Raw genomic sequence first — 12,500 nt, forward strand, 5'->3', positions numbered from 1 at the left:
TTACGGCCATACCACCTTGAGAACGCCCGAACTCGTCTGATCTCGGAAGCTAAGCAGGGTCGGGCCTGGTTAGTACTTGGATGGGAGACCGCCTGGGAATACCAGGTGCTGTAAGCTTTATGTAGTTTACTACCCTAATGTTCTAACCATTCAAATAGCCCAATTTTGGCAGCAGATTTCGCTTACGGCCATACCACCTTGAGAACGCCCGAACTCGTCTGATCTCGGAAGCTAAGCAGGGTCGGGCCTGGTTAGTACTTGGATGGGAGACCGCCTGGGAATACCAGGTGCTGTAAGCTTTATGTAGTTTACTACCCTAATGTTCTAACCATTCAAATAGCCCAATTTTGGCAGGAGATTTCGCTTACGACCATACCACCTTGAGAACGCCCGAACTCGTCTGATCTCGGAAGCTAAGCAGGGTCGGGCCTGGTTAGTACTTGGATGGGAGACCGCCTGGGAATACCAGGTGCTGTAAGCTTTAAGTAGTTTACTACCCTAATGTTCTAACCATTCAAATAGCCCAATTTTGGCAGCAGATTTCGCTTACGGCCATACCACCTTGAGAACGCCCGAACTCGTCTGATCTCGGAAGCTAAGCAGGGTCGGGCCTGGTTAGTACTTGGATGGGAGACCGCCTGGGAATACCAGGTGCTGTAAGCTTTATATAGTTTACTACCCTAATGTTCTAACCATTCAAATAGCCCAATTTTGGCAGCAGATTTCGCTTACGGCCATACCACCTTGAGAACGCCCGAACTCGTCTGATCTCGGAAGCTAAGCAGGGTCGGGCCTGGTTAGTACTTGGATGGGAGACCGCCTGGGAATACCAGGTGCTGTAAGCTTTATATAGTTTACTACCCTAATGTTCTAACCATTCAAATAGCCCAATTTTGGCAGCAGATTTCGCTTACGGCCATACCACCTTGAGAACGCCCGAACTCGTCTGGTCTCGGAAGCTAAGCAGGGTCGGGCCTGGTTAGTACTTGGATGGGAGACCGCCTGGGAATACCAGGTGCTGTAAGCTTTATATAGTTTACTACCCTAATGTTCTAACCATTCAAATAGCCCAATTTTGGCAGCAGATTTCGCTTACGGCCATACCACCTTGAGAACGCCCGAACTCGTCTGATCTCGGAAGCTAAGCAGGGTCGGGCCTGGTTAGTACTTGGATGGGAGACCGCCTGGGAATACCAGGTGCTGTAAGCTTTATATAGTTTACTACCCTAATGTTCTAACCATTCAAATAGCCCAATTTTGGCAGCAGATTTCGCTTACGGCCATACCACCTTGAGAACGCCCGAACTCGTCTGGTCTCGGAAGCTAAGCAGGGTCGGGCCTGGTTAGTACTTGGATGGGAGACCGCCTGGGAATACCAGGTGCTGTAAGCTTTATATAGTTTACTACCCTAATGTTCTAACCATTCAAATAGCCCAATTTTGGCAGCAGATTTCGCTTACGGCCATACCACCTTGAGAACGCCCGAACTCGTCTGATCTCGGAAGCTAAGCAGGGTCGGGCCTGGTTAGTACTTGGATGGGAGACCGCCTGGGAATACCAGGTGCTGTAAGCTTTATATAGTTTACTACCCTAATGTTCTAACCATTCAAATAGCCCAATTTTGGCAGCAGATTTCGCTTACGGCCATACCACCTTGAGAACGCCCGAACTCGTCTGATCTCGGAAGCTAAGCAGGGTCGGGCCTGGTTAGTACTTGGATGGGAGACCGCCTGGGAATACCAGGTGCTGTAAGCTTTATATAGTTTACTACCCTAATGTTTTAACTATTCAAATAGCCCAATTTTGGCAGCAGATTTCGCTTACGGCCATACCACCTTGAGAACGCCCGAACTCGTCTGATCTCGGAAGCTAAGCAGGGTCGGGCCTGGTTAGTACTTGGATGGGAGACCGCCTGGGAATACCAGGTGCTGTAAGCTTTATATAGTTTACTACCCTAATGTTCTAACCATTCAAATAGCCCAATTTTGGCAGCAGATTTCGCTTACGGCCATACCACCTTGAGAACGCCCGAACTCGTCTGATCTCGGAAGCTAAGCAGGGTCGGGCCTGGTTAGTACTTGGATGGGAGACCGCCTGGGAATACCAGGTGCTGTAAGCTTTATATAGTTTACTACCCTAATGTTTTAACTATTCAAATAGCCCAATTTTGGCAGCAGATTTCGCTTACGGCCATACCACCTTGAGAACGCCCGAACTCGTCTGATCTCGGAAGCTAAGCAGGGTCGGGCCTGGTTAGTACTTGGATGGGAGACCGCCTGGGAATACCAGGTGCTGTAAGCTTTATATAGTTTACTACCCTAATGTTCTAACCATTCAAATAGCCCAATTTTGGCAGCAGATTTCGCTTACGGCCATACCACCTTGAGAACGCCCGAACTCGTCTGATCTCGGAAGCTAAGCAGGGTCGGGCCTGGTTAGTACTTGGATGGGAGACCGCCTGGGAATACCAGGTGCTGTAAGCTTTATATAGTTTACTACCCTAATGTTTTAACTATTCAAATAGCCCAATTTTGGCAGCAGATTTCGCTTACGGCCATACCACCTTGAGAACGCCCGAACTCGTCTGATCTCGGAAGCTAAGCAGGGTCGGGCCTGGTTAGTACTTGGATGGGAGACCGCCTGGGAATACCAGGTGCTGTAAGCTTTATATAGTTTACTACCCTAATGTTCTAACCATTCAAATAGCCCAATTTTGGCAGCAGATTTCGCTTACGGCCATACCACCTTGAGAACGCCCGAACTCGTCTGATCTCGGAAGCTAAGCAGGGTCGGGCCTGGTTAGTACTTGGATGGGAGACCGCCTGGGAATACCAGGTGCTGTAAGCTTTATATAGTTTACTACCCTAATGTTTTAACTATTCAAATAGCCCAATTTTGGCAGCAGATTTCGCTTACGGCCATACCACCTTGAGAACGCCCGAACTCGTCTGATCTCGGAAGCTAAGCAGGGTCGGGCCTGGTTAGTACTTGGATGGGAGACCGCCTGGGAATACCAGGTGCTGTAAGCTTTATTGTTTAAAAAAAAAAAAAGAGTCAATGAAATGTTTCAAAAATCCTAAATTGTCTTTTTTCCCCTCAAAATTCCTGAAATAGTCTCTCAGTTTCTTCAGAAAGCCTGAAAGAGTCTCTTTTTTTTCTTCTTCAAATAGCCCAATTTTGGCTGCAGATTTCGCTTACGGCCATACCACCTTGAGAACGCCCGAACTCGTCTGATCTCGGAAGCTAAGCAGGGTCGGGCCTGGTTAGTACTTGGATGGGAGACCGCCTGGGAATACCAGGTGCTGTAAGCTTTATGTAGTTTACTACCCTAATGTTCTAACCATTCAAATAGCCCAATTTTGGCAGCAGATTTCGCTTACGGCCATACCACCTTGAGAACGCCCGAACTCGTCTGATCTCGGAAGCTAAGCAGGGTCGGGCCTGGTTAGTACTTGGATGGGAGACCGCCTGGGAATACCAGGTGCTGTAAGCTTTATGTAGTTTACTACCCTAATGTTCTAACCATTCAAATAGCCCAATTTTGGCAGGAGATTTCGCTTACGACCATACCACCTTGAGAACGCCCGAACTCGTCTGATCTCGGAAGCTAAGCAGGGTCGGGCCTGGTTAGTACTTGGATGGGAGACCGCCTGGGAATACCAGGTGCTGTAAGCTTTAAGTAGTTTACTACCCTAATGTTCTAACCATTCAAATAGCCCAATTTTGGCAGCAGATTTCGCTTACGGCCATACCACCTTGAGAACGCCCGAACTCGTCTGATCTCGGAAGCTAAGCAGGGTCGGGCCTGGTTAGTACTTGGATGGGAGACCGCCTGGGAATACCAGGTGCTGTAAGCTTTATATAGTTTACTACCCTAATGTTCTAACCATTCAAATAGCCCAATTTTGGCAGCAGATTTCGCTTACGGCCATACCACCTTGAGAACGCCCGAACTCGTCTGATCTCGGAAGCTAAGCAGGGTCGGGCCTGGTTAGTACTTGGATGGGAGACCGCCTGGGAATACCAGGTGCTGTAAGCTTTATATAGTTTACTACCCTAATGTTCTAACCATTCAAATAGCCCAATTTTGGCAGCAGATTTCGCTTACGGCCATACCACCTTGAGAACGCCCGAACTCGTCTGGTCTCGGAAGCTAAGCAGGGTCGGGCCTGGTTAGTACTTGGATGGGAGACCGCCTGGGAATACCAGGTGCTGTAAGCTTTATATAGTTTACTACCCTAATGTTCTAACCATTCAAATAGCCCAATTTTGGCAGCAGATTTCGCTTACGGCCATACCACCTTGAGAACGCCCGAACTCGTCTGATCTCGGAAGCTAAGCAGGGTCGGGCCTGGTTAGTACTTGGATGGGAGACCGCCTGGGAATACCAGGTGCTGTAAGCTTTATATAGTTTACTACCCTAATGTTCTAACCATTCAAATAGCCCAATTTTGGCAGCAGATTTCGCTTACGGCCATACCACCTTGAGAACGCCCGAACTCGTCTGGTCTCGGAAGCTAAGCAGGGTCGGGCCTGGTTAGTACTTGGATGGGAGACCGCCTGGGAATACCAGGTGCTGTAAGCTTTATATAGTTTACTACCCTAATGTTCTAACCATTCAAATAGCCCAATTTTGGCAGCAGATTTCGCTTACGGCCATACCACCTTGAGAACGCCCGAACTCGTCTGATCTCGGAAGCTAAGCAGGGTCGGGCCTGGTTAGTACTTGGATGGGAGACCGCCTGGGAATACCAGGTGCTGTAAGCTTTATATAGTTTACTACCCTAATGTTCTAACCATTCAAATAGCCCAATTTTGGCAGCAGATTTCGCTTACGGCCATACCACCTTGAGAACGCCCGAACTCGTCTGATCTCGGAAGCTAAGCAGGGTCGGGCCTGGTTAGTACTTGGATGGGAGACCGCCTGGGAATACCAGGTGCTGTAAGCTTTATATAGTTTACTACCCTAATGTTTTAACTATTCAAATAGCCCAATTTTGGCAGCAGATTTCGCTTACGGCCATACCACCTTGAGAACGCCCGAACTCGTCTGATCTCGGAAGCTAAGCAGGGTCGGGCCTGGTTAGTACTTGGATGGGAGACCGCCTGGGAATACCAGGTGCTGTAAGCTTTATATAGTTTACTACCCTAATGTTCTAACCATTCAAATAGCCCAATTTTGGCAGCAGATTTCGCTTACGGCCATACCACCTTGAGAACGCCCGAACTCGTCTGATCTCGGAAGCTAAGCAGGGTCGGGCCTGGTTAGTACTTGGATGGGAGACCGCCTGGGAATACCAGGTGCTGTAAGCTTTATATAGTTTACTACCCTAATGTTTTAACTATTCAAATAGCCCAATTTTGGCAGCAGATTTCGCTTACGGCCATACCACCTTGAGAACGCCCGAACTCGTCTGATCTCGGAAGCTAAGCAGGGTCGGGCCTGGTTAGTACTTGGATGGGAGACCGCCTGGGAATACCAGGTGCTGTAAGCTTTATATAGTTTACTACCCTAATGTTCTAACCATTCAAATAGCCCAATTTTGGCAGCAGATTTCGCTTACGGCCATACCACCTTGAGAACGCCCGAACTCGTCTGATCTCGGAAGCTAAGCAGGGTCGGGCCTGGTTAGTACTTGGATGGGAGACCGCCTGGGAATACCAGGTGCTGTAAGCTTTATATAGTTTACTACCCTAATGTTTTAACTATTCAAATAGCCCAATTTTGGCAGCAGATTTCGCTTACGGCCATACCACCTTGAGAACGCCCGAACTCGTCTGATCTCGGAAGCTAAGCAGGGTCGGGCCTGGTTAGTACTTGGATGGGAGACCGCCTGGGAATACCAGGTGCTGTAAGCTTTATATAGTTTACTACCCTAATGTTCTAACCATTCAAATAGCCCAATTTTGGCAGCAGATTTCGCTTACGACCATACCACCTTGAGAACGCCCGAACTCGTCTGATCTCGGAAGCTAAGCAGGGTCGGGCCTGGTTAGTACTTGGATGGGAGACCGCCTGGGAATACCAGGTGCTGTAAGCTTTAAGTAGTTTACTACCCTAATGTTCTAACCATTCAAATAGCCCAATTTTGGCAGCAGATTTCGCTTACGGCCATACCACCTTGAGAACGCCCGAACTCGTCTGATCTCGGAAGCTAAGCAGGGTCGGGCCTGGTTAGTACTTGGATGGGAGACCGCCTGGGAATACCAGGTGCTGTAAGCTTTATATAGTTTACTACCCTAATGTTCTAACCATTCAAATAGCCCAATTTTGGCAGCAGATTTCGCTTACGGCCATACCACCTTGAGAACGCCCGAACTCGTCTGATCTCGGAAGCTAAGCAGGGTCGGGCCTGGTTAGTACTTGGATGGGAGACCGCCTGGGAATACCAGGTGCTGTAAGCTTTATATAGTTTACTACCCTAATGTTCTAACCATTCAAATAGCCCAATTTTGGCAGCAGATTTCGCTTACGGCCATACCACCTTGAGAACGCCCGAACTCGTCTGGTCTCGGAAGCTAAGCAGGGTCGGGCCTGGTTAGTACTTGGATGGGAGACCGCCTGGGAATACCAGGTGCTGTAAGCTTTATATAGTTTACTACCCTAATGTTCTAACCATTCAAATAGCCCAATTTTGGCAGCAGATTTCGCTTACGGCCATACCACCTTGAGAACGCCCGAACTCGTCTGATCTCGGAAGCTAAGCAGGGTCGGGCCTGGTTAGTACTTGGATGGGAGACCGCCTGGGAATACCAGGTGCTGTAAGCTTTATATAGTTTACTACCCTAATGTTCTAACCATTCAAATAGCCCAATTTTGGCAGCAGATTTCGCTTACGGCCATACCACCTTGAGAACGCCCGAACTCGTCTGGTCTCGGAAGCTAAGCAGGGTCGGGCCTGGTTAGTACTTGGATGGGAGACCGCCTGGGAATACCAGGTGCTGTAAGCTTTATATAGTTTACTACCCTAATGTTCTAACCATTCAAATAGCCCAATTTTGGCAGCAGATTTCGCTTACGGCCATACCACCTTGAGAACGCCCGAACTCGTCTGATCTCGGAAGCTAAGCAGGGTCGGGCCTGGTTAGTACTTGGATGGGAGACCGCCTGGGAATACCAGGTGCTGTAAGCTTTATATAGTTTACTACCCTAATGTTCTAACCATTCAAATAGCCCAATTTTGGCAGCAGATTTCGCTTACGGCCATACCACCTTGAGAACGCCCGAACTCGTCTGATCTCGGAAGCTAAGCAGGGTCGGGCCTGGTTAGTACTTGGATGGGAGACCGCCTGGGAATACCAGGTGCTGTAAGCTTTATATAGTTTACTACCCTAATGTTTTAACTATTCAAATAGCCCAATTTTGGCAGCAGATTTCGCTTACGGCCATACCACCTTGAGAACGCCCGAACTCGTCTGATCTCGGAAGCTAAGCAGGGTCGGGCCTGGTTAGTACTTGGATGGGAGACCGCCTGGGAATACCAGGTGCTGTAAGCTTTATATAGTTTACTACCCTAATGTTCTAACCATTCAAATAGCCCAATTTTGGCAGCAGATTTCGCTTACGGCCATACCACCTTGAGAACGCCCGAACTCGTCTGATCTCGGAAGCTAAGCAGGGTCGGGCCTGGTTAGTACTTGGATGGGAGACCGCCTGGGAATACCAGGTGCTGTAAGCTTTATATAGTTTACTACCCTAATGTTTTAACTATTCAAATAGCCCAATTTTGGCAGCAGATTTCGCTTACGGCCATACCACCTTGAGAACGCCCGAACTCGTCTGATCTCGGAAGCTAAGCAGGGTCGGGCCTGGTTAGTACTTGGATGGGAGACCGCCTGGGAATACCAGGTGCTGTAAGCTTTATATAGTTTACTACCCTAATGTTCTAACCATTCAAATAGCCCAATTTTGGCAGCAGATTTCGCTTACGGCCATACCACCTTGAGAACGCCCGAACTCGTCTGATCTCGGAAGCTAAGCAGGGTCGGGCCTGGTTAGTACTTGGATGGGAGACCGCCTGGGAATACCAGGTGCTGTAAGCTTTATATAGTTTACTACCCTAATGTTTTAACTATTCAAATAGCCCAATTTTGGCAGCAGATTTCGCTTACGGCCATACCACCTTGAGAACGCCCGAACTCGTCTGATCTCGGAAGCTAAGCAGGGTCGGGCCTGGTTAGTACTTGGATGGGAGACCGCCTGGGAATACCAGGTGCTGTAAGCTTTATATAGTTTACTACCCTAATGTTCTAACCATTCAAATAGCCCAATTTTGGCAGCAGATTTCGCTTACGGCCATACCACCTTGAGAACGCCCGAACTCGTCTGATCTCGGAAGCTAAGCAGGGTCGGGCCTGGTTAGTACTTGGATGGGAGACCGCCTGGGAATACCAGGTGCTGTAAGCTTTATATAGTTTACTACCCTAATGTTTTAACTATTCAAATAGCCCAATTTTGGCAGCAGATTTCGCTTACGGCCATACCACCTTGAGAACGCCCGAACTCGTCTGATCTCGGAAGCTAAGCAGGGTCGGGCCTGGTTAGTACTTGGATGGGAGACCGCCTGGGAATACCAGGTGCTGTAAGCTTTATATAGTTTACTACCCTAATGTTCTAACCATTCAAATAGCCCAATTTTGGCAGCAGATTTCGCTTACGGCCATACCACCTTGAGAACGCCCGAACTCGTCTGATCTCGGAAGCTAAGCAGGGTCGGGCCTGGTTAGTACTTGGATGGGAGACCGCCTGGGAATACCAGGTGCTGTAAGCTTTATATAGTTTACTACCCTAATGTTTTAACTATTCAAATAGCCCAATTTTGGCAGCAGATTTCGCTTACGGCCATACCACCTTGAGAACGCCCGAACTCGTCTGATCTCGGAAGCTAAGCAGGGTCGGGCCTGGTTAGTACTTGGATGGGAGACCGCCTGGGAATACCAGGTGCTGTAAGCTTTATATAGTTTACTACCCTAATGTTCTAACCATTCAAATAGCCCAATTTTGGCAGCAGATTTCGCTTACGGCCATACCACCTTGAGAACGCCCGAACTCGTCTGATCTCGGAAGCTAAGCAGGGTCGGGCCTGGTTAGTACTTGGATGGGAGACCGCCTGGGAATACCAGGTGCTGTAAGCTTTATATAGTTTACTACCCTAATGTTTTAACTATTCAAATAGCCCAATTTTGGCAGCAGATTTCGCTTACGGCCATACCACCTTGAGAACGCCCGAACTCGTCTGATCTCGGAAGCTAAGCAGGGTCGGGCCTGGTTAGTACTTGGATGGGAGACCGCCTGGGAATACCAGGTGCTGTAAGCTTTATATAGTTTACTACCCTAATGTTCTAACCATTCAAATAGCCCAATTTTGGCAGCAGATTTCGCTTACGGCCATACCACCTTGAGAACGCCCGAACTCGTCTGATCTCGGAAGCTAAGCAGGGTCGGGCCTGGTTAGTACTTGGATGGGAGACCGCCTGGGAATACCAGGTGCTGTAAGCTTTATATAGTTTACTACCCTAATGTTTTAACTATTCAAATAGCCCAATTTTGGCAGCAGATTTCGCTTACGGCCATACCACCTTGAGAACGCCCGAACTCGTCTGATCTCGGAAGCTAAGCAGGGTCGGGCCTGGTTAGTACTTGGATGGGAGACCGCCTGGGAATACCAGGTGCTGTAAGCTTTATTGTTTAAAAAAAAAAAAAGAGTCAATGAAATGTTTCAAAAATCCTAAATTGTCTTTTTTCCCCTCAAAATTCCTGAAATAGTCTCTCAGTTTCTTCAGAAAGCCTGAAAGAGTCTCTTTTTTTTCTTCTTCAAATAGCCCAATTTTGGCTGCAGATTTCGCTTACGGCCATACCACCTTGAGAACGCCCGAACTCGTCTGATCTCGGAAGCTAAGCAGGGTCGGGCCTGGTTAGTACTTGGATGGGAGACCGCCTGGGAATACCAGGTGCTGTAAGCTTTATGTAGTTTACTACCCTAATGTTCTAACCATTCAAATAGCCCAATTTTGGCAGCAGATTTCGCTTACGGCCATACCACCTTGAGAACGCCCGAACTCGTCTGATCTCGGAAGCTAAGCAGGGTCGGGCCTGGTTAGTACTTGGATGGGAGACCGCCTGGGAATACCAGGTGCTGTAAGCTTTATGTAGTTTACTACCCTAATGTTCTAACCATTCAAATAGCCCAATTTTGGCAGGAGATTTCGCTTACGACCATACCACCTTGAGAACGCCCGAACTCGTCTGATCTCGGAAGCTAAGCAGGGTCGGGCCTGGTTAGTACTTGGATGGGAGACCGCCTGGGAATACCAGGTGCTGTAAGCTTTAAGTAGTTTACTACCCTAATGTTCTAACCATTCAAATAGCCCAATTTTGGCAGCAGATTTCGCTTACGGCCATACCACCTTGAGAACGCCCGAACTCGTCTGATCTCGGAAGCTAAGCAGGGTCGGGCCTGGTTAGTACTTGGATGGGAGACCGCCTGGGAATACCAGGTGCTGTAAGCTTTATATAGTTTACTACCCTAATGTTCTAACCATTCAAATAGCCCAATTTTGGCAGCAGATTTCGCTTACGGCCATACCACCTTGAGAACGCCCGAACTCGTCTGATCTCGGAAGCTAAGCAGGGTCGGGCCTGGTTAGTACTTGGATGGGAGACCGCCTGGGAATACCAGGTGCTGTAAGCTTTATATAGTTTACTACCCTAATGTTCTAACCATTCAAATAGCCCAATTTTGGCAGCAGATTTCGCTTACGGCCATACCACCTTGAGAACGCCCGAACTCGTCTGGTCTCGGAAGCTAAGCAGGGTCGGGCCTGGTTAGTACTTGGATGGGAGACCGCCTGGGAATACCAGGTGCTGTAAGCTTTATATAGTTTACTACCCTAATGTTCTAACCATTCAAATAGCCCAATTTTGGCAGCAGATTTCGCTTACGGCCATACCACCTTGAGAACGCCCGAACTCGTCTGATCTCGGAAGCTAAGCAGGGTCGGGCCTGGTTAGTACTTGGATGGGAGACCGCCTGGGAATACCAGGTGCTGTAAGCTTTATATAGTTTACTACCCTAATGTTCTAACCATTCAAATAGCCCAATTTTGGCAGCAGATTTCGCTTACGGCCATACCACCTTGAGAACGCCCGAACTCGTCTGGTCTCGGAAGCTAAGCAGGGTCGGGCCTGGTTAGTACTTGGATGGGAGACCGCCTGGGAATACCAGGTGCTGTAAGCTTTATATAGTTTACTACCCTAATGTTCTAACCATTCAAATAGCCCAATTTTGGCAGCAGATTTCGCTTACGGCCATACCACCTTGAGAACGCCCGAACTCGTCTGATCTCGGAAGCTAAGCAGGGTCGGGCCTGGTTAGTACTTGGATGGGAGACCGCCTGGGAATACCAGGTGCTGTAAGCTTTATATAGTTTACTACCCTAATGTTCTAACCATTCAAATAGCCCAATTTTGGCAGCAGATTTCGCTTACGGCCATACCACCTTGAGAACGCCCGAACTCGTCTGATCTCGGAAGCTAAGCAGGGTCGGGCCTGGTTAGTACTTGGATGGGAGACCGCCTGGGAATACCAGGTGCTGTAAGCTTTATATAGTTTACTACCCTAATGTTTTAACTATTCAAATAGCCCAATTTTGGCAGCAGATTTCGCTTACGGCCATACCACCTTGAGAACGCCCGAACTCGTCTGATCTCGGAAGCTAAGCAGGGTCGGGCCTGGTTAGTACTTGGATGGGAGACCGCCTGGGAATACCAGGTGCTGTAAGCTTTATATAGTTTACTACCCTAATGTTCTAACCATTCAAATAGCCCAATTTTGGCAGCAGATTTCGCTTACGGCCATACCACCTTGAGAACGCCCGAACTCGTCTGATCTCGGAAGCTAAGCAGGGTCGGGCCTGGTTAGTACTTGGATGGGAGACCGCCTGGGAATACCAGGTGCTGTAAGCTTTATATAGTTTACTACCCTAATGTTTTAACTATTCAAATAGCCCAATTTTGGCAGCAGATTTCGCTTACGGCCATACCACCTTGAGAACGCCCGAACTCGTCTGATCTCGGAAGCTAAGCAGGGTCGGGCCTGGTTAGTACTTGGATGGGAGACCGCCTGGGAATACCAGGTGCTGTAAGCTTTATATAGTTTACTACCCTAATGTTCTAACCATTCAAATAGCCCAATTTTGGCAGCAGATTTCGCTTACGGCCATACCACCTTGAGAACGCCCGAACTCGTCTGATCTCGGAAGCTAAGCAGGGTCGGGCCTGGTTAGTACTTGGATGGGAGACCGCCTGGGAATACCAGGTGCTGTAAGCTTTATATAGTTTACTACCCTAATGTTTTAACTATTCAAATAGCCCAATTTTGGCAGCAGATTTCGCTTACGGCCATACCACCTTGAGAACGCCCGAACTCGTCTGATCTCGGAAGCTAAGCAGGGTCGGGCCTGGTTAGTACTTGGATGGGAGACCGCCTGGGAATACCAGG

The 12,500-nt window shown here is 48.5% G+C and overlaps 68 non-coding genes across 68 annotated transcripts in view; all 68 read left to right on the forward strand.

Annotated features, from left to right (window-relative positions):
- The window catches only part of LOC148985171 (5S ribosomal RNA), a 119-nt gene extending 2 nt beyond the window's left edge, over nt 1-117 (forward strand). The window contains exon 1 of the ribosomal RNA XR_016165697.1: nt 1-117. This exon is cut by the window's left edge and continues 2 nt beyond it. This is a non-coding gene — a ribosomal RNA (5S ribosomal RNA).
- Nucleotides 118-180: 63 nt separating this feature from the next.
- LOC148985172 (5S ribosomal RNA) lies at nt 181-299 on the forward strand. Its single transcript, XR_016165698.1, has one exon. It is a non-coding gene; the product is annotated as a 5S ribosomal RNA (ribosomal RNA).
- Nucleotides 300-362: 63 nt separating this feature from the next.
- LOC148985173 (5S ribosomal RNA) lies at nt 363-481 on the forward strand. Its single transcript, XR_016162747.1, has one exon. It is a non-coding gene; the product is annotated as a 5S ribosomal RNA (ribosomal RNA).
- A 63-nt stretch (nt 482-544) lies between these two features.
- LOC148985174 (5S ribosomal RNA) lies at nt 545-663 on the forward strand. Its single transcript, XR_016165699.1, has one exon. It is a non-coding gene; the product is annotated as a 5S ribosomal RNA (ribosomal RNA).
- Nucleotides 664-726: 63 nt separating this feature from the next.
- Nucleotides 727-845, forward strand: LOC148985175 (5S ribosomal RNA). The gene has a single exon (XR_016165700.1). It is a non-coding gene; the product is annotated as a 5S ribosomal RNA (ribosomal RNA).
- A 63-nt stretch (nt 846-908) lies between these two features.
- LOC148985176 (5S ribosomal RNA) lies at nt 909-1,027 on the forward strand. Its single transcript, XR_016161066.1, has one exon. It is a non-coding gene; the product is annotated as a 5S ribosomal RNA (ribosomal RNA).
- Nucleotides 1,028-1,090: 63 nt separating this feature from the next.
- On the forward strand, nt 1,091-1,209 carry LOC148985177 (5S ribosomal RNA). The gene has a single exon (XR_016165702.1). It is a non-coding gene; the product is annotated as a 5S ribosomal RNA (ribosomal RNA).
- A 63-nt stretch (nt 1,210-1,272) lies between these two features.
- On the forward strand, nt 1,273-1,391 carry LOC148985178 (5S ribosomal RNA). Its single transcript, XR_016161067.1, has one exon. It is a non-coding gene; the product is annotated as a 5S ribosomal RNA (ribosomal RNA).
- A 63-nt stretch (nt 1,392-1,454) lies between these two features.
- LOC148985179 (5S ribosomal RNA) lies at nt 1,455-1,573 on the forward strand. Its single transcript, XR_016165703.1, has one exon. It is a non-coding gene; the product is annotated as a 5S ribosomal RNA (ribosomal RNA).
- A 63-nt stretch (nt 1,574-1,636) lies between these two features.
- On the forward strand, nt 1,637-1,755 carry LOC148985180 (5S ribosomal RNA). The gene has a single exon (XR_016165704.1). It is a non-coding gene; the product is annotated as a 5S ribosomal RNA (ribosomal RNA).
- Nucleotides 1,756-1,818: 63 nt separating this feature from the next.
- LOC148985181 (5S ribosomal RNA) lies at nt 1,819-1,937 on the forward strand. Its single transcript, XR_016165705.1, has one exon. It is a non-coding gene; the product is annotated as a 5S ribosomal RNA (ribosomal RNA).
- A 63-nt stretch (nt 1,938-2,000) lies between these two features.
- Nucleotides 2,001-2,119, forward strand: LOC148985182 (5S ribosomal RNA). The gene has a single exon (XR_016165706.1). It is a non-coding gene; the product is annotated as a 5S ribosomal RNA (ribosomal RNA).
- Nucleotides 2,120-2,182: 63 nt separating this feature from the next.
- LOC148985183 (5S ribosomal RNA) lies at nt 2,183-2,301 on the forward strand. The gene has a single exon (XR_016165707.1). It is a non-coding gene; the product is annotated as a 5S ribosomal RNA (ribosomal RNA).
- Nucleotides 2,302-2,364: 63 nt separating this feature from the next.
- On the forward strand, nt 2,365-2,483 carry LOC148985184 (5S ribosomal RNA). Its single transcript, XR_016165708.1, has one exon. It is a non-coding gene; the product is annotated as a 5S ribosomal RNA (ribosomal RNA).
- Nucleotides 2,484-2,546: 63 nt separating this feature from the next.
- On the forward strand, nt 2,547-2,665 carry LOC148985185 (5S ribosomal RNA). Its single transcript, XR_016165709.1, has one exon. It is a non-coding gene; the product is annotated as a 5S ribosomal RNA (ribosomal RNA).
- Nucleotides 2,666-2,728: 63 nt separating this feature from the next.
- LOC148985186 (5S ribosomal RNA) lies at nt 2,729-2,847 on the forward strand. Its single transcript, XR_016165710.1, has one exon. It is a non-coding gene; the product is annotated as a 5S ribosomal RNA (ribosomal RNA).
- Nucleotides 2,848-2,910: 63 nt separating this feature from the next.
- On the forward strand, nt 2,911-3,029 carry LOC148985187 (5S ribosomal RNA). The gene has a single exon (XR_016165711.1). It is a non-coding gene; the product is annotated as a 5S ribosomal RNA (ribosomal RNA).
- A 163-nt stretch (nt 3,030-3,192) lies between these two features.
- On the forward strand, nt 3,193-3,311 carry LOC148985188 (5S ribosomal RNA). Its single transcript, XR_016165713.1, has one exon. It is a non-coding gene; the product is annotated as a 5S ribosomal RNA (ribosomal RNA).
- A 63-nt stretch (nt 3,312-3,374) lies between these two features.
- LOC148985189 (5S ribosomal RNA) lies at nt 3,375-3,493 on the forward strand. The gene has a single exon (XR_016165714.1). It is a non-coding gene; the product is annotated as a 5S ribosomal RNA (ribosomal RNA).
- A 63-nt stretch (nt 3,494-3,556) lies between these two features.
- LOC148985190 (5S ribosomal RNA) lies at nt 3,557-3,675 on the forward strand. Its single transcript, XR_016162748.1, has one exon. It is a non-coding gene; the product is annotated as a 5S ribosomal RNA (ribosomal RNA).
- A 63-nt stretch (nt 3,676-3,738) lies between these two features.
- Nucleotides 3,739-3,857, forward strand: LOC148985191 (5S ribosomal RNA). Its single transcript, XR_016165715.1, has one exon. It is a non-coding gene; the product is annotated as a 5S ribosomal RNA (ribosomal RNA).
- Nucleotides 3,858-3,920: 63 nt separating this feature from the next.
- LOC148985192 (5S ribosomal RNA) lies at nt 3,921-4,039 on the forward strand. Its single transcript, XR_016165716.1, has one exon. It is a non-coding gene; the product is annotated as a 5S ribosomal RNA (ribosomal RNA).
- Nucleotides 4,040-4,102: 63 nt separating this feature from the next.
- On the forward strand, nt 4,103-4,221 carry LOC148985193 (5S ribosomal RNA). Its single transcript, XR_016161069.1, has one exon. It is a non-coding gene; the product is annotated as a 5S ribosomal RNA (ribosomal RNA).
- Nucleotides 4,222-4,284: 63 nt separating this feature from the next.
- Nucleotides 4,285-4,403, forward strand: LOC148985194 (5S ribosomal RNA). The gene has a single exon (XR_016165717.1). It is a non-coding gene; the product is annotated as a 5S ribosomal RNA (ribosomal RNA).
- Nucleotides 4,404-4,466: 63 nt separating this feature from the next.
- Nucleotides 4,467-4,585, forward strand: LOC148985195 (5S ribosomal RNA). Its single transcript, XR_016161070.1, has one exon. It is a non-coding gene; the product is annotated as a 5S ribosomal RNA (ribosomal RNA).
- Nucleotides 4,586-4,648: 63 nt separating this feature from the next.
- On the forward strand, nt 4,649-4,767 carry LOC148985196 (5S ribosomal RNA). Its single transcript, XR_016165718.1, has one exon. It is a non-coding gene; the product is annotated as a 5S ribosomal RNA (ribosomal RNA).
- A 63-nt stretch (nt 4,768-4,830) lies between these two features.
- Nucleotides 4,831-4,949, forward strand: LOC148985197 (5S ribosomal RNA). Its single transcript, XR_016165719.1, has one exon. It is a non-coding gene; the product is annotated as a 5S ribosomal RNA (ribosomal RNA).
- A 63-nt stretch (nt 4,950-5,012) lies between these two features.
- LOC148985198 (5S ribosomal RNA) lies at nt 5,013-5,131 on the forward strand. Its single transcript, XR_016165720.1, has one exon. It is a non-coding gene; the product is annotated as a 5S ribosomal RNA (ribosomal RNA).
- Nucleotides 5,132-5,194: 63 nt separating this feature from the next.
- On the forward strand, nt 5,195-5,313 carry LOC148985199 (5S ribosomal RNA). Its single transcript, XR_016165721.1, has one exon. It is a non-coding gene; the product is annotated as a 5S ribosomal RNA (ribosomal RNA).
- Nucleotides 5,314-5,376: 63 nt separating this feature from the next.
- LOC148985200 (5S ribosomal RNA) lies at nt 5,377-5,495 on the forward strand. The gene has a single exon (XR_016165722.1). It is a non-coding gene; the product is annotated as a 5S ribosomal RNA (ribosomal RNA).
- A 63-nt stretch (nt 5,496-5,558) lies between these two features.
- On the forward strand, nt 5,559-5,677 carry LOC148985201 (5S ribosomal RNA). Its single transcript, XR_016165724.1, has one exon. It is a non-coding gene; the product is annotated as a 5S ribosomal RNA (ribosomal RNA).
- Nucleotides 5,678-5,740: 63 nt separating this feature from the next.
- LOC148985202 (5S ribosomal RNA) lies at nt 5,741-5,859 on the forward strand. Its single transcript, XR_016165725.1, has one exon. It is a non-coding gene; the product is annotated as a 5S ribosomal RNA (ribosomal RNA).
- A 63-nt stretch (nt 5,860-5,922) lies between these two features.
- LOC148985203 (5S ribosomal RNA) lies at nt 5,923-6,041 on the forward strand. Its single transcript, XR_016162749.1, has one exon. It is a non-coding gene; the product is annotated as a 5S ribosomal RNA (ribosomal RNA).
- Nucleotides 6,042-6,104: 63 nt separating this feature from the next.
- Nucleotides 6,105-6,223, forward strand: LOC148985204 (5S ribosomal RNA). Its single transcript, XR_016165726.1, has one exon. It is a non-coding gene; the product is annotated as a 5S ribosomal RNA (ribosomal RNA).
- A 63-nt stretch (nt 6,224-6,286) lies between these two features.
- Nucleotides 6,287-6,405, forward strand: LOC148985205 (5S ribosomal RNA). Its single transcript, XR_016165727.1, has one exon. It is a non-coding gene; the product is annotated as a 5S ribosomal RNA (ribosomal RNA).
- Nucleotides 6,406-6,468: 63 nt separating this feature from the next.
- On the forward strand, nt 6,469-6,587 carry LOC148985206 (5S ribosomal RNA). Its single transcript, XR_016161071.1, has one exon. It is a non-coding gene; the product is annotated as a 5S ribosomal RNA (ribosomal RNA).
- A 63-nt stretch (nt 6,588-6,650) lies between these two features.
- LOC148985207 (5S ribosomal RNA) lies at nt 6,651-6,769 on the forward strand. The gene has a single exon (XR_016165728.1). It is a non-coding gene; the product is annotated as a 5S ribosomal RNA (ribosomal RNA).
- A 63-nt stretch (nt 6,770-6,832) lies between these two features.
- On the forward strand, nt 6,833-6,951 carry LOC148985208 (5S ribosomal RNA). Its single transcript, XR_016161072.1, has one exon. It is a non-coding gene; the product is annotated as a 5S ribosomal RNA (ribosomal RNA).
- A 63-nt stretch (nt 6,952-7,014) lies between these two features.
- On the forward strand, nt 7,015-7,133 carry LOC148985209 (5S ribosomal RNA). The gene has a single exon (XR_016165729.1). It is a non-coding gene; the product is annotated as a 5S ribosomal RNA (ribosomal RNA).
- A 63-nt stretch (nt 7,134-7,196) lies between these two features.
- Nucleotides 7,197-7,315, forward strand: LOC148985210 (5S ribosomal RNA). The gene has a single exon (XR_016165730.1). It is a non-coding gene; the product is annotated as a 5S ribosomal RNA (ribosomal RNA).
- A 63-nt stretch (nt 7,316-7,378) lies between these two features.
- Nucleotides 7,379-7,497, forward strand: LOC148985211 (5S ribosomal RNA). Its single transcript, XR_016165731.1, has one exon. It is a non-coding gene; the product is annotated as a 5S ribosomal RNA (ribosomal RNA).
- A 63-nt stretch (nt 7,498-7,560) lies between these two features.
- LOC148985212 (5S ribosomal RNA) lies at nt 7,561-7,679 on the forward strand. Its single transcript, XR_016165732.1, has one exon. It is a non-coding gene; the product is annotated as a 5S ribosomal RNA (ribosomal RNA).
- Nucleotides 7,680-7,742: 63 nt separating this feature from the next.
- On the forward strand, nt 7,743-7,861 carry LOC148985213 (5S ribosomal RNA). Its single transcript, XR_016165733.1, has one exon. It is a non-coding gene; the product is annotated as a 5S ribosomal RNA (ribosomal RNA).
- Nucleotides 7,862-7,924: 63 nt separating this feature from the next.
- On the forward strand, nt 7,925-8,043 carry LOC148985214 (5S ribosomal RNA). Its single transcript, XR_016165735.1, has one exon. It is a non-coding gene; the product is annotated as a 5S ribosomal RNA (ribosomal RNA).
- Nucleotides 8,044-8,106: 63 nt separating this feature from the next.
- Nucleotides 8,107-8,225, forward strand: LOC148985215 (5S ribosomal RNA). Its single transcript, XR_016165736.1, has one exon. It is a non-coding gene; the product is annotated as a 5S ribosomal RNA (ribosomal RNA).
- A 63-nt stretch (nt 8,226-8,288) lies between these two features.
- Nucleotides 8,289-8,407, forward strand: LOC148985216 (5S ribosomal RNA). The gene has a single exon (XR_016165737.1). It is a non-coding gene; the product is annotated as a 5S ribosomal RNA (ribosomal RNA).
- Nucleotides 8,408-8,470: 63 nt separating this feature from the next.
- Nucleotides 8,471-8,589, forward strand: LOC148985217 (5S ribosomal RNA). Its single transcript, XR_016165738.1, has one exon. It is a non-coding gene; the product is annotated as a 5S ribosomal RNA (ribosomal RNA).
- A 63-nt stretch (nt 8,590-8,652) lies between these two features.
- Nucleotides 8,653-8,771, forward strand: LOC148985218 (5S ribosomal RNA). Its single transcript, XR_016165739.1, has one exon. It is a non-coding gene; the product is annotated as a 5S ribosomal RNA (ribosomal RNA).
- Nucleotides 8,772-8,834: 63 nt separating this feature from the next.
- LOC148985219 (5S ribosomal RNA) lies at nt 8,835-8,953 on the forward strand. The gene has a single exon (XR_016165740.1). It is a non-coding gene; the product is annotated as a 5S ribosomal RNA (ribosomal RNA).
- A 63-nt stretch (nt 8,954-9,016) lies between these two features.
- Nucleotides 9,017-9,135, forward strand: LOC148985220 (5S ribosomal RNA). Its single transcript, XR_016165741.1, has one exon. It is a non-coding gene; the product is annotated as a 5S ribosomal RNA (ribosomal RNA).
- Nucleotides 9,136-9,198: 63 nt separating this feature from the next.
- LOC148985221 (5S ribosomal RNA) lies at nt 9,199-9,317 on the forward strand. The gene has a single exon (XR_016165742.1). It is a non-coding gene; the product is annotated as a 5S ribosomal RNA (ribosomal RNA).
- Nucleotides 9,318-9,380: 63 nt separating this feature from the next.
- Nucleotides 9,381-9,499, forward strand: LOC148985222 (5S ribosomal RNA). The gene has a single exon (XR_016165743.1). It is a non-coding gene; the product is annotated as a 5S ribosomal RNA (ribosomal RNA).
- Nucleotides 9,500-9,562: 63 nt separating this feature from the next.
- Nucleotides 9,563-9,681, forward strand: LOC148985223 (5S ribosomal RNA). Its single transcript, XR_016165744.1, has one exon. It is a non-coding gene; the product is annotated as a 5S ribosomal RNA (ribosomal RNA).
- Nucleotides 9,682-9,844: 163 nt separating this feature from the next.
- LOC148985224 (5S ribosomal RNA) lies at nt 9,845-9,963 on the forward strand. Its single transcript, XR_016165746.1, has one exon. It is a non-coding gene; the product is annotated as a 5S ribosomal RNA (ribosomal RNA).
- A 63-nt stretch (nt 9,964-10,026) lies between these two features.
- On the forward strand, nt 10,027-10,145 carry LOC148985225 (5S ribosomal RNA). The gene has a single exon (XR_016165747.1). It is a non-coding gene; the product is annotated as a 5S ribosomal RNA (ribosomal RNA).
- Nucleotides 10,146-10,208: 63 nt separating this feature from the next.
- LOC148985226 (5S ribosomal RNA) lies at nt 10,209-10,327 on the forward strand. Its single transcript, XR_016162750.1, has one exon. It is a non-coding gene; the product is annotated as a 5S ribosomal RNA (ribosomal RNA).
- A 63-nt stretch (nt 10,328-10,390) lies between these two features.
- LOC148985227 (5S ribosomal RNA) lies at nt 10,391-10,509 on the forward strand. Its single transcript, XR_016165748.1, has one exon. It is a non-coding gene; the product is annotated as a 5S ribosomal RNA (ribosomal RNA).
- Nucleotides 10,510-10,572: 63 nt separating this feature from the next.
- LOC148985228 (5S ribosomal RNA) lies at nt 10,573-10,691 on the forward strand. The gene has a single exon (XR_016165749.1). It is a non-coding gene; the product is annotated as a 5S ribosomal RNA (ribosomal RNA).
- A 63-nt stretch (nt 10,692-10,754) lies between these two features.
- On the forward strand, nt 10,755-10,873 carry LOC148985229 (5S ribosomal RNA). Its single transcript, XR_016161073.1, has one exon. It is a non-coding gene; the product is annotated as a 5S ribosomal RNA (ribosomal RNA).
- Nucleotides 10,874-10,936: 63 nt separating this feature from the next.
- Nucleotides 10,937-11,055, forward strand: LOC148985230 (5S ribosomal RNA). Its single transcript, XR_016165750.1, has one exon. It is a non-coding gene; the product is annotated as a 5S ribosomal RNA (ribosomal RNA).
- A 63-nt stretch (nt 11,056-11,118) lies between these two features.
- On the forward strand, nt 11,119-11,237 carry LOC148985231 (5S ribosomal RNA). Its single transcript, XR_016161074.1, has one exon. It is a non-coding gene; the product is annotated as a 5S ribosomal RNA (ribosomal RNA).
- Nucleotides 11,238-11,300: 63 nt separating this feature from the next.
- On the forward strand, nt 11,301-11,419 carry LOC148985232 (5S ribosomal RNA). The gene has a single exon (XR_016165751.1). It is a non-coding gene; the product is annotated as a 5S ribosomal RNA (ribosomal RNA).
- A 63-nt stretch (nt 11,420-11,482) lies between these two features.
- LOC148985233 (5S ribosomal RNA) lies at nt 11,483-11,601 on the forward strand. Its single transcript, XR_016165752.1, has one exon. It is a non-coding gene; the product is annotated as a 5S ribosomal RNA (ribosomal RNA).
- Nucleotides 11,602-11,664: 63 nt separating this feature from the next.
- On the forward strand, nt 11,665-11,783 carry LOC148985234 (5S ribosomal RNA). Its single transcript, XR_016165753.1, has one exon. It is a non-coding gene; the product is annotated as a 5S ribosomal RNA (ribosomal RNA).
- A 63-nt stretch (nt 11,784-11,846) lies between these two features.
- LOC148985235 (5S ribosomal RNA) lies at nt 11,847-11,965 on the forward strand. The gene has a single exon (XR_016165754.1). It is a non-coding gene; the product is annotated as a 5S ribosomal RNA (ribosomal RNA).
- Nucleotides 11,966-12,028: 63 nt separating this feature from the next.
- LOC148985236 (5S ribosomal RNA) lies at nt 12,029-12,147 on the forward strand. Its single transcript, XR_016165755.1, has one exon. It is a non-coding gene; the product is annotated as a 5S ribosomal RNA (ribosomal RNA).
- A 63-nt stretch (nt 12,148-12,210) lies between these two features.
- LOC148985237 (5S ribosomal RNA) lies at nt 12,211-12,329 on the forward strand. Its single transcript, XR_016165757.1, has one exon. It is a non-coding gene; the product is annotated as a 5S ribosomal RNA (ribosomal RNA).
- A 63-nt stretch (nt 12,330-12,392) lies between these two features.
- The window catches only part of LOC148985238 (5S ribosomal RNA), a 119-nt gene continuing 11 nt past the window's right edge, over nt 12,393-12,500 (forward strand). Inside the window, exon 1 of the ribosomal RNA XR_016165758.1 lies at nt 12,393-12,500. This exon is cut by the window's right edge and continues 11 nt beyond it. This is a non-coding gene — a ribosomal RNA (5S ribosomal RNA).

This window comes from Pimephales promelas, chromosome 3 (genome assembly GCF_988280905.1).
Source record: "Pimephales promelas chromosome 3, fPimPro1.hap1.1, whole genome shotgun sequence".
Lineage (NCBI taxonomy): Eukaryota > Metazoa > Chordata > Actinopteri > Cypriniformes > Leuciscidae > Pimephales > Pimephales promelas.